We start from the raw sequence: 14,494 nt of genomic DNA on the forward strand, positions 1-14,494 counted from the left end.
CGGCCTAAGGCCTTGGCACCCTGCACTCATACAGGAGACCCAGCGGAAGCTCCTGGCGCCTGGCTTTGTATCGGCTCAGCTCCAGCCATTGTCGCTACTTGGGAAGTGAACTAGCAGACAGAAGATCTTTGTCTCTGCTTGTCTCTATAAATCTGTCTTTCCAAAAAAAAAAAAAAAAAAACCCAAATAAATCTTATTTATATATATATATTTTTAAAAACTCACCAATGGGACTTGTGCGATAGCTTATCAGCTGGCCAATCCTCTGCTTGCAGTGCCAGCATGCCAAATGCAAGCTGTTCTGGTCCGAGCTGCTGCACTTCTGATCCAGCTCCCTGCTAATGGCCTGGGAAAGCTGCTAAACATGGCTTGGGTTCTTGGGCCTCTACACTCACATGGGGGACACCAGAGGAGTCTCCTGGCTCCCAGCTTTGGACTGGTTCAGCTCTGCCCGTTGTGGCCATTTGGAGAGTGAACCAACAGATGGAAGTTCTCTATCTCTCACTGTAACTCTTTCATGTGAAAATGGATAAATCTAAAACACCCTTTCCGAATATCAGAATACATGAAAAGCTCCTAACAAAACAACCCACAAAATAAAATGCTAACAAATATACAATTTAAAAAAATCAACAACAGAGAAAGAAGCAAATGTTTGATTTTTTCATTGGCTGACAAATGTCTTACGTGGGAATAATTATAGTTAGTTTATTTTTAGAAGAACAATGTAATAGTGAAAATACCCTATAATTTTGAAGCTACATCATGGGGTTCAAGTAACTTACAATTGGTTTAAATTGTTTTATGTTTTCCCAAACCAATATGCTGGCTATCAGAAGGAAAAACATGCTAGTTAATCATAGTTTAAGAGTTTTTCCTAATATGGTATAAATAGTCTGAAAGCTCTTACTGTATGACATGTTAGGGTGTGTGTTTTCATAACTCTCAGAGGGAGATTAGTAACATATCATGTGCCTTTTTTCCTTTGAAACCGGTTGCTATCCAGCTTTTGTTTAGAGCCCTTGTGTTACTGGTATAATTAAGCGATGATGTCATTTGATCTGAATCTGAATCTGAGATAATCACAGACGGTCTCACATTGATGTTTGCCTTGGGTTTTGTGTTTTGGCAATGGATCCTTGTGGAAAAGAAGAATTTCTAGAAATTCTGTTTTAAATGCCTTTTGTGAATTTCATAGGTGTTCTCAAACAAGATGGTGTTATTTGTTCCAAAATCCATTTTCCTCAATTTTGTATCAACTGCCATGCTCTCTACCAAACCAGTCACCTGTGAACTAGAAGGGAATCTTAGAGGATTCAGAATTTCCACTTGGTGTCACTGCGAGTAGCGATAAGGGTGGGGGTGGTAAACCACACTCTAGAGGGATGTTTAAATGAGGCTGAGGCTCACAGTTGGTTTCTTTCTAAAACATTTTAATTTGCTGAGATAGTGGGGAAGCAGTTCAGTGTGAGAAGGCTTTTCCCGACCATCCCTCGTCTTAATTTTCTTGCAAGTGTTTGCTCAGGTTGAATTTTACAGGAGTCTGTGGGACTCTTTACTTCTCACCTGTTAGACTCCAGTCTCCCTAAAGAGGAGCACTGTGTATGTGGAGCTAGCAATTGCATCCCAGTGCCTGGCAATGTGCCTAGGACATAGTCGATTTCCTGGGAATAGTTACTGAATCAATGAGAATGCATTTTAATTGAGAAAGTCACTCCACCCCAAGATCAGCCATTGTCATGGAAAAACAAAGCAAACAAATGGACTCTGTTTAGTGACAGACACTCTTGCCCAAAGTGGTGTTTGCCACAGAGCACGTGGGGTCTCCTTGTGGTTGGTGCCCTTGGGGGAAATCCTGTGAAAGCTGATGGAAGGGACTTCTTTACCACTCCAGAAGTGGCACTAGCTCCACTGCCCCAAACAAAAACTGCCAAGTTGCCTGTACCCTAAAGGGACTTTTCACAGGGATCCACTAGGCGTCAGTACCAAGACCAGCATTTATCTCACTTCACTCCAGTCCACATAAGCAGAAGGCTGAGAAGCATTGGGACTAGGGCTGGCAGCCTGGCAAGAGTGGCAGGGGAAGGGCTGCTTACTCTCTTTCCCCAACAGGAGCACTAAGAAACAATTCAGAGAGAAAAAGGGGGTCTGCTAGTAGGGGAGAGGACTGTTGATCTGCTGTATATATATTTGAATGAGGAAACAGAAGCACAGATGAGTTTGAGGAAGGAAAGAAGGAATGGCAGAGCAAGCAATTTATGTTCAGATCATTTGGTGCTGCAAGGTTGCTTGCACAGGTGCTATGCTCCCTGCACCTCCCTCACCCCACCACCAGAGGGCAGCTTATTGTTAAGGGACTGCTATCAGAGACTGTGGCGACAGCAGTTTATGGCAGGTAGGAAAATGCTAAACTGGAGCCAGACCTCATGCAATTAGGAACACTGCCGATGCAGGCTCCATGGGTCCTACCAAGAATTCTCCACAGTTCCTCTGTAAGAGTCAGAAGTTGCAACCCTAAAACCCTTGTAATTCATACCATATGCCAGTGTTAGCCTAAAGAAAAGTAATTGAAAAATTATGCTTTCGGGGGTCAGCACAGTGGCTCAACAGGCTAATCCTACCTGCAAGCATTTGCATCACATATGGACTCCAGTTCTAGTCCCAGCTGCTCTACTTGCGATCCACCTCTCTACTGATGGCCTGGGACAGCAGCAGAGGATGACTCAAGTCCTTGGACCCCTGCACACATGTGGGAGACCTGGAGGAACCTCCTGGCTCCTGGCTTAGGATTGCCTCAGCTCTGGCTATTGTGGCTCCTTGGGGAGTGAACCAGCAGATGGAAGTTCTCTCTGTATTTCCTTCTGTCACTGTAACTCTGCCTTTTCCATGAAAATAAACTTTTAAAACATACAACTCAAACCTCACAAATTGTGAGCAATAAGATTATGTGAATGCAGAAGCAATTGTGGAATAAGCTTCCTGTTAACGAACTGAACCATCCTAAGCCACTGTAGCATCTTTGTAGAGAAATTTGCCACAAGACAAATTAGATTCGGCACCAGGAAAGCCAAGATTGTGTTCTCCCCTTCTGCTGCAGTTCCTGGACAGGTGTGCCTTGCTCTCGGCTCCGTTGTGTTCATGAAAAGCTGCATCTAAAAAAATGTATTGAGCTTAAACATAATTTTTGTAACCACAGATATTTTTATGTATGGAAAATCATGAATTGTATGAAGTTAGTCAACCCTAGTTTATTACTACGCAGTGATTTTTCATATGCTTCCTTGTTTTTCAGTGCTGCAGTAGCACTGTGTGCGCGCTGCCTTACTGTAGGACTTAGACACTGCATTAGCTTCTTGTAACTGCCTCAGTTTATCACCAATATTTGTGGGAAAGAACTGGTTATCTAGTTACATGCCTCTCTACCCTTTATGACGTATTTTACAATCAAGATTTTTGGTTGCAAGTCATAGACTCCTACACCGGATGAGTTAAGAAGAATAATTTATTGAATGAATATTAGGTTGTTCCCAGAATCTCTGAGAGGATATAAAAGTGAGGCTTAGAAGTTAGCAGGCTGGGCCTGTTGCAGTGGCTCAACTGGCTGCTCCTCTTCCTTCATGTACCCGGATCCCACATGGTTGCCAGTTTGTGTCCTGGCTGTTCCACTTCCCATCCAGCTCCTTGCTCGTGGCCTGGGAAAGCAGTGGAGGATGGCTCAAAACCTTCATCAGTGGCCCAGCGCCATCTGTACTCCTGAAGAGGTGACAGCCTACAGGGCCAAAGTCTGGACACATTTCTCAACAGGAGCAATTTTCAGTAACAGAGAATTATGCTCCTTTGTGTGACATGGTCCTCTAGTCTGCAGCTTATTTTATAGGTGCAGGGGCCCTAGGACTTGCACTATCTTTCGCTGCTTTCCCAGTGACATTAGCAAGGAAATGGATTGGAAGTGGAGTAGCTGGGACGCAAGCTGACACCCATACCGGATGCTGCCACTGCAGACTGGATTTAACCTACCACACCATGGTGATAGCTCAGGAAGCTGAATTTCTTAAAGAAAGGATGGGGTAAAAGAATGGATGCTGGGCAGACAGAAGCACTAGTATCTTCCAAAAAGCACTCTGTATCTTCCAAAATATTAAAATATCAAAGGGCCCGCCGCGGTAGCCAGGATCCCATATGGGTACCATTTCTTATCCCAATGGCCCCACTACCCATCCAACTCCCAGCCTGTGGCATGGGAAAGCAGTTGATGACAGCCTAAACCCTTGGGACCCTGTACCCATGTGGGAGACCCAGAAAAGGTTCTGGGCTCCTGGCTTCAGATTGGCACAGCTCTGGCCATTGCAGCCACTTGGGGAGTAAACCATCAGTTGGAAGATCTTCCTCTCTATCTTTCCTCCTCTCTGTATATCTGACTTTCCAATAAAAAATAAAAAAAAAATCTTTAAAATATTGAATACTTAGCATGCATGAACAAAATGAAAATGATAGGTATTAAAAATGCTTTCCCAGGCCACAGGTAGTGAGCTGGATGGGTAGTTGAGCAGCTGGTACACAAGGTGGCATTCATATGCGATCTTGGTGCATGCAAGAGAGAAATTTAACAACTAGGCTATAGTGCCAGGCATTTAAGTATTTATTAAACTTATCTTACATTCACATATCTTTGTCATGATGACCTGGAGTAAGTACTTTAATTATTTAAATAATTAAACTTGATAGTATCTCTGACAGCCAAGGCATGATAGATTGGACAAATTACTTTTCCTTATTTGGAATGTTAATTTGTGTTGTTATTTCAGTCATAGATAGGAACAGCGGGGGCTGGGACAGGGTGAGCCAGGAGGTTGGAATTCCTTGCGGGTCTCCTGGGTGAGTGGTAGGGACCCAATACCTCATGCTGTTTCCTGCTGCCTCGCAGGGTGACGTAGCAGGAAGCTAGATCAGCAGTAGAGCTGGGACCAAAGCTGAGAATCTGATGTGGGATGCTGGCTTCCCAGTGGCCTCTGCACTGCTGAGCCAAACTTTTGTCGTCACCATGGTGTTTTGATGTTTCCCCCAACATTTACCATAACCCGTGGAGGTTGAGCAAAGAACCCGAAACCAGCTTTATGATTTTCCTGCAACTTCACAGATCTAATGAAAGCTTTGATTATTGTGGCGTCAGTAAAATAGGTAAAAGTTTTCTTAAAATTATCTTTCTCAATAGTTGGATCATAAGAAAACAGTGAATTTTCCCAGGAACTCAACAATCTTTGCATTGAATGTTTATGTGTAAGTCTATGAATATTTGCTGTGCAATAGTGTCGCGTTTTTCAAAGCCAAACATGCTTAAGTCCTTGTAGAATTCTACAAATCTCCCTGTAAGGGGGGGAGGGTCTGAAATGACAACTCAGGTGGATAATCCTCTGCCTACCAGCACCAGTGTCCCATGTAGGCACCAGTTCATGTTCCAGCTGCTCTACTTCCTATATAGCTCTCTGCTTGTGGCCAAGAAAATAGTGGAGGATGGCCCAATGCCTGGAGAACCTGCACCCTTATGAGAGACTTAGAGGAAGCTCCTGACCCCTGGCTTCTAATCAATTCAGCTCTGATCTTTGCAGTTTTTGGGGAATGAACCAGCAGATGGAAACTCTTTCTCTCTGTCTCTCTCTTTAAATCTGCCTTTCCAATTAAAGAAAGAAAAAGAAACAAGCTGCCTGAAGTGCTTTCTCCTGTAATGGTTGTTCACATCCTTTCACTTTGTTCCCTGTTTATACAACTTTATGTTGTGCATAGTTCTCAGTGCTTGTGCATGCTTCCCAACGACGGATTCAAGGGGTGTTGGTGGTTTGGGGTTGGATGGGAAGCCATTCTTTCCTTTGTTGCTCCTTCTGCCTTTGACTCCTCCAATCAAGACCTAGGTGTAGATTTGGCTACCCCAGAGTCTTGGGGACTGAGCTGTCCTCAGGCATACAGGTGCATAGCAGGTCTCCAGATTGCTGCACTTCCATGCTGCTCTGAGCTTGCCCCGTTGTCCGAACGCACTTCCCTGTGAAGCACAAGTTCAAAGATAAACTTATTAATAACTTCAAAGCAGTATAGGTCTTCCTGAGTTTGAGGAAAGGAAATGAAGTTGTTCCTCACCTGATGGGAAGGTCCTACCCTCATAAAGTCAGTCCTGCCTACATCTTACTGGACTTTCTGGGTTAGTTATATGTATCGTCATTGGAGCTGCCAGTAAATTCACTGGACAGCCTTGGGCTGAGGCCAAGTTACCCAAATCCAAGTCAACTGAAGGAGCTGCCACGAGGCTCACTTTAACCCTCGTAGACTTATCTCACATCCCTCTGCCAGGTTCCAGTCTGTAGGCCCAAACCTATCTTTTCTGTTTCCAACTCTTAGATGATGCAGGTTCCAAGACAACACAACCACCAGCGTCTCAGACGTCCCTCTCTTTCTCTGGAAGGAGAGGGATCAAACAATAGCTCAACAGGAACACTGTTAAGTCAAGAATCCTTGTAACTGTAGGTTCTGGGAGCCAGAGTGTAGATCTACAGGGACCTGCAGGGACAGAGGAATGAGAACACATCCTGAGGACTTGATTAAGCATCATGGTGGAATGTGGAATTTTAAACAAAAGTTTCCAAATTTGAAATTGTGGGGAAAAAAAACAGATTTGTAGATTTGCAGTGATGCTCTAGTCATGGAAAATATGCAAATCTAGTTCTGGGTTGTTGTTAGAAGAATCCAGTGATTTTAGTGGTTGCTCTATTTTCATATCACATTTACATGTGTACATCTGTCTGTATTTATTTACATGTCATGTATCTCAACACTGTAAAAATATTTCTAATTTCCTTAGGAAGAATTTTTACGTTCTCTCTCTTATTCTAAGACTCCTTCTAATCAGTTCTTCAAATGTTAATAACATGTTTTGTAGGCACCTATGCCATTTGTTTTAGAGATCATTTATAGGTGAAGGAATATTATGTGTATCAAAGATATCAACTTTCCTTTGTTCATGTATATGTGATTCTATCTTGAAATGAAGTAGAAAATCTAATTTCTCTTATCCAGAAGTCAATAAAAAATGGCTGTGAGTAAGAAATCATGCATGCTACCTAAGCTAGTATCTGGGTTTCCTAAGATGTGAATGAGTTACAGCTGGAGAAAACTTCAGCTGAGAAGAGAATGGTGTGCAAATGTATGTTACTGTGCTTTGCTTTATTTTGTTACACAGATACTATGGTTTATTTTGTTTGTTTGTTTTTACAAATTGCTTTGTGGCAATAATGTATTGAGTAAATAAGTCTGCCAGTGTCTTTTTTTCCAACAATGTGAATTTGCTTCAAGTCTTTGTGTCACATTTTGGTAATTGTAATAATATTTTAGACTTTTCATTATGATTATTTTATCTGTTATGGTGATCTGTGATCACTGCCATGGTGACCATTTTGGAGTTCTACATGTTGTATTCATATGTGTGTCTTACGGATACATGTGTGTATCTTGATTGTTCCTCCATCCAGTCACTTCTGATCTCTCTCTTTCACTTCTCAGGACCCCATACAATGATTTCTTTATATATATTTAAGATTTATTTATTTTTATTGGAAAGGAAGATTTACAGAGAGAAGGAGAGATAAAAACATCTCATTCCATTGGTTAACTCCTTAAGTGGCAGCGATGGCAAGAGCTGAGCTGATCTGAAGCCAGGAGCCAGGAGCTTCTTCTGGGTCTCCCATGTGGGTGCAGGATCCCAAGGCTTTGGGCCATCCTCGACTGCTTTCCCAGGCTACAAGCAGGGAGCAGGATGGGAAGTGGAGCAACCAGTGCCCATATGGGATGCTGGTGCTTGAAGGAAGAGTGTTAGCCTGTTGAGACACAATGCACTTGGTTGTTCTAAATTGCTGCTTGTGATCACATACCCATTCCCCAAATCCTGCAGCCTTAAAAATTACACCAAATTTGCTCATTCTGTTCTTTATAAATGAAACAACAAAGCCTGGATGACAGCACATCTGTTTAGAATATGTTTTGCTGAATATTTTAAGTCCACTGTTCAGATCTACTTCTCAAGAAAAAAAAAAGAGGTATCCTTCAGAGCATCACTGCCCACCAACAATGCATCTGGTCAGAAAGAGCCCAGGTAAGGATATATAAGGAAATTAATATTTCCCTGCCTGCTAATGCAATACATCATCTGCAACCCATGGCTAGGGGTAATTATGGCTTTCAAGTCTTACGATTTGAGAAATACTTAACATAAGGCCAAAGTTTCAGTAAGTAGTAATTCCTCTGAAATAGCTGGGAAAATTCAGTTGTAGACCTTCTGGAAAGGATTCAACATTCTAGATGTGATTGTTGATTCAGGGGAGCCTTTGTGATTTGTGGGAAGTCACAATATCAACATTATAGGTGTCCAATCCTCAGGAATAACTGTGAGGGCCCAAGACTTCTGTGGAAGAAGTTAACTACGGATGCAAGAGAAATAGCAAGAGAATTAGAAGTGAGCAGTTGCTTCTGATGGATGAACAAAGTGCTTTTGGGGAGAAGCTGTTCGTGGTAAAGATGCTGTGGAATTGGTTGAAATGGCCCACAGTGTTTACAGTGTGATCAAGTGGGTAAAATGCCATCAAACAGCATCACATGCTGCAGAGAAAGGTTCCCTGAAAGAGTCAGCCAGTGTGGTAAAGCCATTGTACTGTGATGAGAGTGCCATAGCAGCCCTGCCTCAGCGCCAGCACCCTCATCAGTCACCAGCTGTTAACACTGAGGCAAGACCCCTCCCCCGCAAGGATTAGATGATTTTAACTGTTTCTAGCAGTAAACTATTTTGCTATCAAAACATATACACTTTTTAGATATAACGCTATTGTACACTATTAGACTATTTATATGCACTGGGAAATAGAAAAAAATGTGTGACTCACTTCATGATTTTATTTGTGTTATTGTGGTGACCTGAAACCAAGCCTGCAGTAGCTCTGAGGATACCTGTAACTTAGTTCTGTTCTGGCTCAATTTTTTTTTTTTACATTTTATTATTATAATTTTATGATACAGTTCCATATTCCCTTATCCCCTCCTCAATTCCCTCCCCCCGCTACCTAACTAACATATAGTTCTTCATACACAGTCATATGTCCATCATTGTGGGCATGGACAATGGCATAGAGTCCAGAATCCTATTGTCAAGATATAGTAAACTGCTTCATTATAAGTCCATCTTTGTCTGGAAGTAGAAATGTATACTACACTGCATCCTCACATCTGGATGTTAGTCTCCATTTCACAGCTACTGTACATCCCCTTAAATGAAAAGTCATAATACAAAATCAACAATAGAAAGAAAAATAGAAATTTACAATGCCATGAAGGTAAATGACATGTTACTAGATATGACAGTCCCCATTACACAGCTACTATACATCCCCTTAAATGAAAAGTCACAAAACAAAATCAACAGCAGGGAGAAAAAAGAAATTAACAACACCAAGAAGTTAAATAACATGCTATTAAATGACTAACGTGTTCTGGCTCACAGGTTCAGCACCCACTGTGGAAGCGGACCCAAGGCCCTGAGCCATAAGACCTGGGACCTGCTGACCCGATTCCCCCCCATTCTCGGGGCTCAATGACCTGGACCTGGAGGCCAAGGCCTCTGAGCCCTCCACCCCTGGGGCTCATGAATTCAGCACACACTGCACAGGCAGGCCCAAGAACCTGGGCCAGGAGACCCAGGTCCCACTGGACCATTGATCCCTGGGGCTCACAGACCTGACACCCACTACGTAAGTGGACCCTAGGACCTGGATCAGGAGACCCAGGGCAAGGCTGAATCCCCTCACTCCTGGGGCTCACAGGTCTAGCTCCCACCATGCAGGCAGGCCCAAGATCCCAGGCCATGTGACCCAGTACCCGCCAGAATCCCCATTCCCTGGGGCTCATGGACTTGATCCCTCCACTAGATGGGCTTGGTGACCTGGACTGGGAGACCCAGGTCCCTCTGGATCCCCACCACTGGGGATCATGGATACAGCATCTACCACACAGGTGAGCCCAAGGACCTAGGCCAGGAGACCCAGATCCCACTGTTGTTTTTTTTTTTTTTTTAAGAAGCTTTGTTTATTTTTATTTCAAAGACATATATTCAGAGAGAAGGAGAGACACACAGAGAGAAATCTTCCATCTTCTGATCACTTCCCAAATAACTGCAAAGGCCAGAACTGAGCTAATCTATGGCTAGGAGCCAGAAGCGTCTTCTGGGTCTCCCGTGGGGTACAGAGCCCCAAGGTTTTGATCCATCCTTTACTGCTTTCCCTGGCCATCAGCAGAGGGCTGGATTGTTAAGTGGAGAAGCCCAGACACAAATTGATACCAATATGGTATGCTGGCACCAGCAGGTAGAGGATTAACCAGTTGAGCCACAACACTGGGCCCTACTCTGCTTAATTTTACTTATGCTCAAGTAGATAGTATATGGTGAGAAAAGAGACAGTCTGCCCAAATCAAGCAGCTCATAAAGGAGGGTCAGCTCATCATTGTGAGAGATGCTATGCAGATATCTATAAGATACCCGTTCCTGTTGACACTGTCACCTGTTGCAGAAGCTCTCCATTTCTACATCTTTTCGAACGATCCTTACGCCCAGTTTGGTACAATTGCTATCCAAGGATGATTTCATTCTTTTCCCCAAAACTTTTCTGCATTTACAATCTGAGTTAACTCTAATTCTTCACTGAGTTCAGCATCTAACCTAGCCTTGTACCTGGTTGTTGCTTGTTCCCCTCACCTGATTTCCTGAATGTTAGACTTAAAGCATTCATCATCTCTCCCTCTTGGCTAGAATGCTGGCCTTCGGCCTTTTTAACCTAGCTTTACCTCACTACTCTCACATCCAGGCGTGGCACTGATGGAGTTGTATAAGATTATTTATCATTTCTCTGGCATGAAGAGTTTGTAATAAGTTTGAGGTCTTGTCAAATTTCAAAGCTCTATTTCATATCACACATATTGTTGGGAATTTGAAAAGTGCCTGATAATTACCCATCAATGACAAAGCGTTGATGGGAGATAAAAATGTTATGAAATAGATTGCAGGGTTATAATTGAAGCTTATTCAGAACAAAATTATCTTTGGTATATTTTGAGCACTAGATTAATGTCAGAGGCACAAGAACAGCAAAAAAAGCTAAAATTCCTTAAGTTCACATTTATTGCTACTTCAGACAAGATAGAAATACTGTCTTTGTGATTGGTTTGTGTGAGAAAGTGTTTCATAGAACTATCAAAATCCTATCTTAGGATGTCATTTTGAATACTAAAACATTCTCAAGGAGTGATCTGAAGAATTTCGAGGTTTTCTCTGGATATGACCAAGAAACATTTGGCAGCTGCTTTCCGTGTGACTCAGTGAATTTCCCCTAGAGAAGTCCTTCTTTTGGGACTTAAAACCCGCTGTCACTCTGAATGCACTTATAGCCCTGGCTAGTGGGTGAGTGTGAGGCTGTTTCTGAAATCCTTTGGGAATAGTGAACATTTTGTAAAAGTCAAGACAAGAGTATTAGGCAGCAAGGCAAGTCAATCATTCTGCTTAAGAATCTTGAATTCAACAGTAACAAAATGTTAGATTCATTACAGGTAAAATGATGAAAATGAGATCAAGTGAGAACTAGGGCATGTACATAAAATCTCAGATTATGGAAATCTAATCACATGCACAGCTGCAAGAATCTGAGTATATTTACATGTAACTGAATGTAACTCTACAGTTGCGGAAAGAGAAGTGCCCAAGTGTTTGGCCAGCCAACATTCTGTGAAAAGGTTGCAGGAATAATCTGAAGCTGAATGATGCTTTTTGGATTACAGTTTTAGTATATGTGCTGCCGAAGCCAGCACTGCTTTTTGGATTAGAAAGTACTCTTTCAATTCATTTTGCTGTCTCTGTCACATCTGTTAACTTACCTACTTGTATATAGTTAACAATATCTAGTTCAGTTTTGCATTTCTTTAGCTTCTTTTTAATAGCTCTTTGATGTGGGAGGCTAATTGTAATTTGATTCTGAGGACTAACTGTAGGATACCTGCATCCAATATCCTTAAGACATACTTGAAAATAATGGAATTTCTCAACCAGTTCCTGTGTCAATTTGGTTAACATATTGTCTGTAGAACTGATAGCTGCCTCCTTCCCTTGTTTTTCAAACCATATTAATATAATGAGGAGACAGATTCAGCTTTAAATGATGATCAATGGACAATTATGAAAATATGATTATGAAGTTTAGAAATATGACACTGTAAAACTAGAAATATTTCTCTTCCAAAAGTGATGATTTTTTTTTTTTTTGTTTTTGCAGCCAGATGCTTGGATGTGACAAACATGAACATTTTTAAGGAGAAAAAAAAATCTAAACTAACTTTTCCTTTTTTTGCTTCTGTGAAGTATATATATATATTTTACCCTCACATTTGCTGAGCAGTTTTTCTTAGTTAGGGAAGTTAGGTCAATGGTGGAAGGAAGGAGTAATTCCTTTCCTTTCTGGACTGCTGATTCAAAAGTTTAGGTTGTCTTAAACTGAAAGTCAGTATATAGCAAACCTTGCCCAATCACAGTACATCAGGTTTACCAAGAAGAAATATAGGCTATCAAATGAGAGACAGGGAATACCTAGGTTGATGTGCTGGTCACGGTCTTACAGCTGAACAATTGGACGGATATCAGAGATGGCCCAGTGAGTCTGGGAATCGACACCTGAGGGACATCTTTGAATGGAATATTATTTTTACAGAGATGATATGTTGCTTTATTCTGGGCCTTTTATTCCTAGTATGATTTCTTTCTGCCCAAGTTCTTGGTCTTTCTGCTATTGGAACGACCAATGTGAAAGTTCATCTTGCCTGTTCTAGCAAGTATCATTGTTATAAGTATCATTTAGATCATTCATCTGGAGTTTGAGAGCCCACATCTTGATGGCTGAAGGAATTGAACATCTGGTTCTTAACCTCTTTCTTTGTGGCTGGACACAGCACCAGACAGTTAATATCCCAACAATGTTTTTCATTTCCTACATCTTTAGTTATTTAATTTTAGCAGTAACTCTCTTTGTACAGTATAGGAGCATTGATTCAGACAAATGTGAGTTATTTCTCCAGCATTTCAGATTTGAACTCTGGAGTTCATGTATTTACTTGCATAGTCAGCAAATGCTTTTGGGGTATTTACTAGTGCAGGGCCCTGTGCTACGTGATGGATATTAAAGTAAAAAACGAGATGGGACACTGTCCTCATAATACTTGCAATTCTGGGTGACAGATTGATGTTGTAAACACAGATATATGCAGTTACAAATGAATAGTGATGCATAACAAATCTTGTGAAAGGAAAATCGGAGAGGGTATGAAAGCAATAATGAAGAAGCAGCATCATTTAGCTTGAGTCATCAGGAATGATGTCTTTAGGAAAGAGATCTCTGAGCAGAGACCTGAGGAGACAAGAGTGAGTTGGTCACATGAACAGAGGGGTTAAGGAAAGCCTAGGCAGAAGGAAGGGCGTGAGTGAGCATCCTGAGGTGGGAAGTGACTCAGTGGATTCAAGATGCTGAGACACAAGTGGGCAAGGCAAGAGTGACGTCAGGTGCAACATCGGGCTCTTCTGCTTTCTCATGCACCACACCCAATGAGCTATTTTGATTTCTCATAATTTTCCTCCCAGCCATACTTTACTTTCTGTTTCTTTCCCACTTTCAAACCCAGACTTCTATTATGTTGAATGTAAATTTCTGTGTCAGATTTATAATTGATTTCTCCATATGTATGTATTCTTCCTTTCTAAAATCCATGTGTAGAATGTTTACAGAATATATTTTTAAAAAAATCTACACCATCAAAAAAATCTGTACAAGGTGGCTAGGTTAATCCCTGTGTGTGCTGTGTCATCATCTAATGCGGTTTGGAAGGGGAGTATTGAGGTTTCTATTTTGTGAACCAATCATCCCTTTGGTTTGCAAACCCTCTGGATGAATTAGTCTTAAATTTCTAGAAGAAAATAATCTGAGTACCTGGCTTAGATCAAATGATTTCTCCTGCTCCAATCAGCTGAGGGTGGGGGCGGATAGCTTGCGTACTTTAACTGCAAGAGCAGTAGGCGTGCTTGTGGGTTGGAACCATTTATACACAGGGGTAATGAACTGGGAAGACAACATCAAACTGTCTGATGCTCAGACACCCACTTTCCTTCAGAGGCCAGGCCATCATATCTTTGGAAAAAATTATCCAGTCCTCCTCCTTTGCTTCATTCTTTGTGTGTCAGAATAAACAGCGCTTGCTTTCCTAGAGCTTACACAACCCAGGCTGTGGCACCAGCTCATCAACATCCCTTCTAGAACGCAATTATAACTTTCCCTTGAATTTTACCGCTTTTACGTGGATGTCCTTAGTTAACTCCATGTGTAACTAATTATTTCCTGTGTCTGAATCCCTGAAGGACTTATCCACCCAATCAAGC

This window comes from Ochotona curzoniae, unplaced genomic scaffold, assembly GCF_017591425.1.
Source record: "Ochotona curzoniae isolate NIBS_2020 unplaced genomic scaffold, NIBS_Ocur_1.0 contig_3819, whole genome shotgun sequence".
NCBI lineage: Eukaryota > Metazoa > Chordata > Mammalia > Lagomorpha > Ochotonidae > Ochotona > Ochotona curzoniae.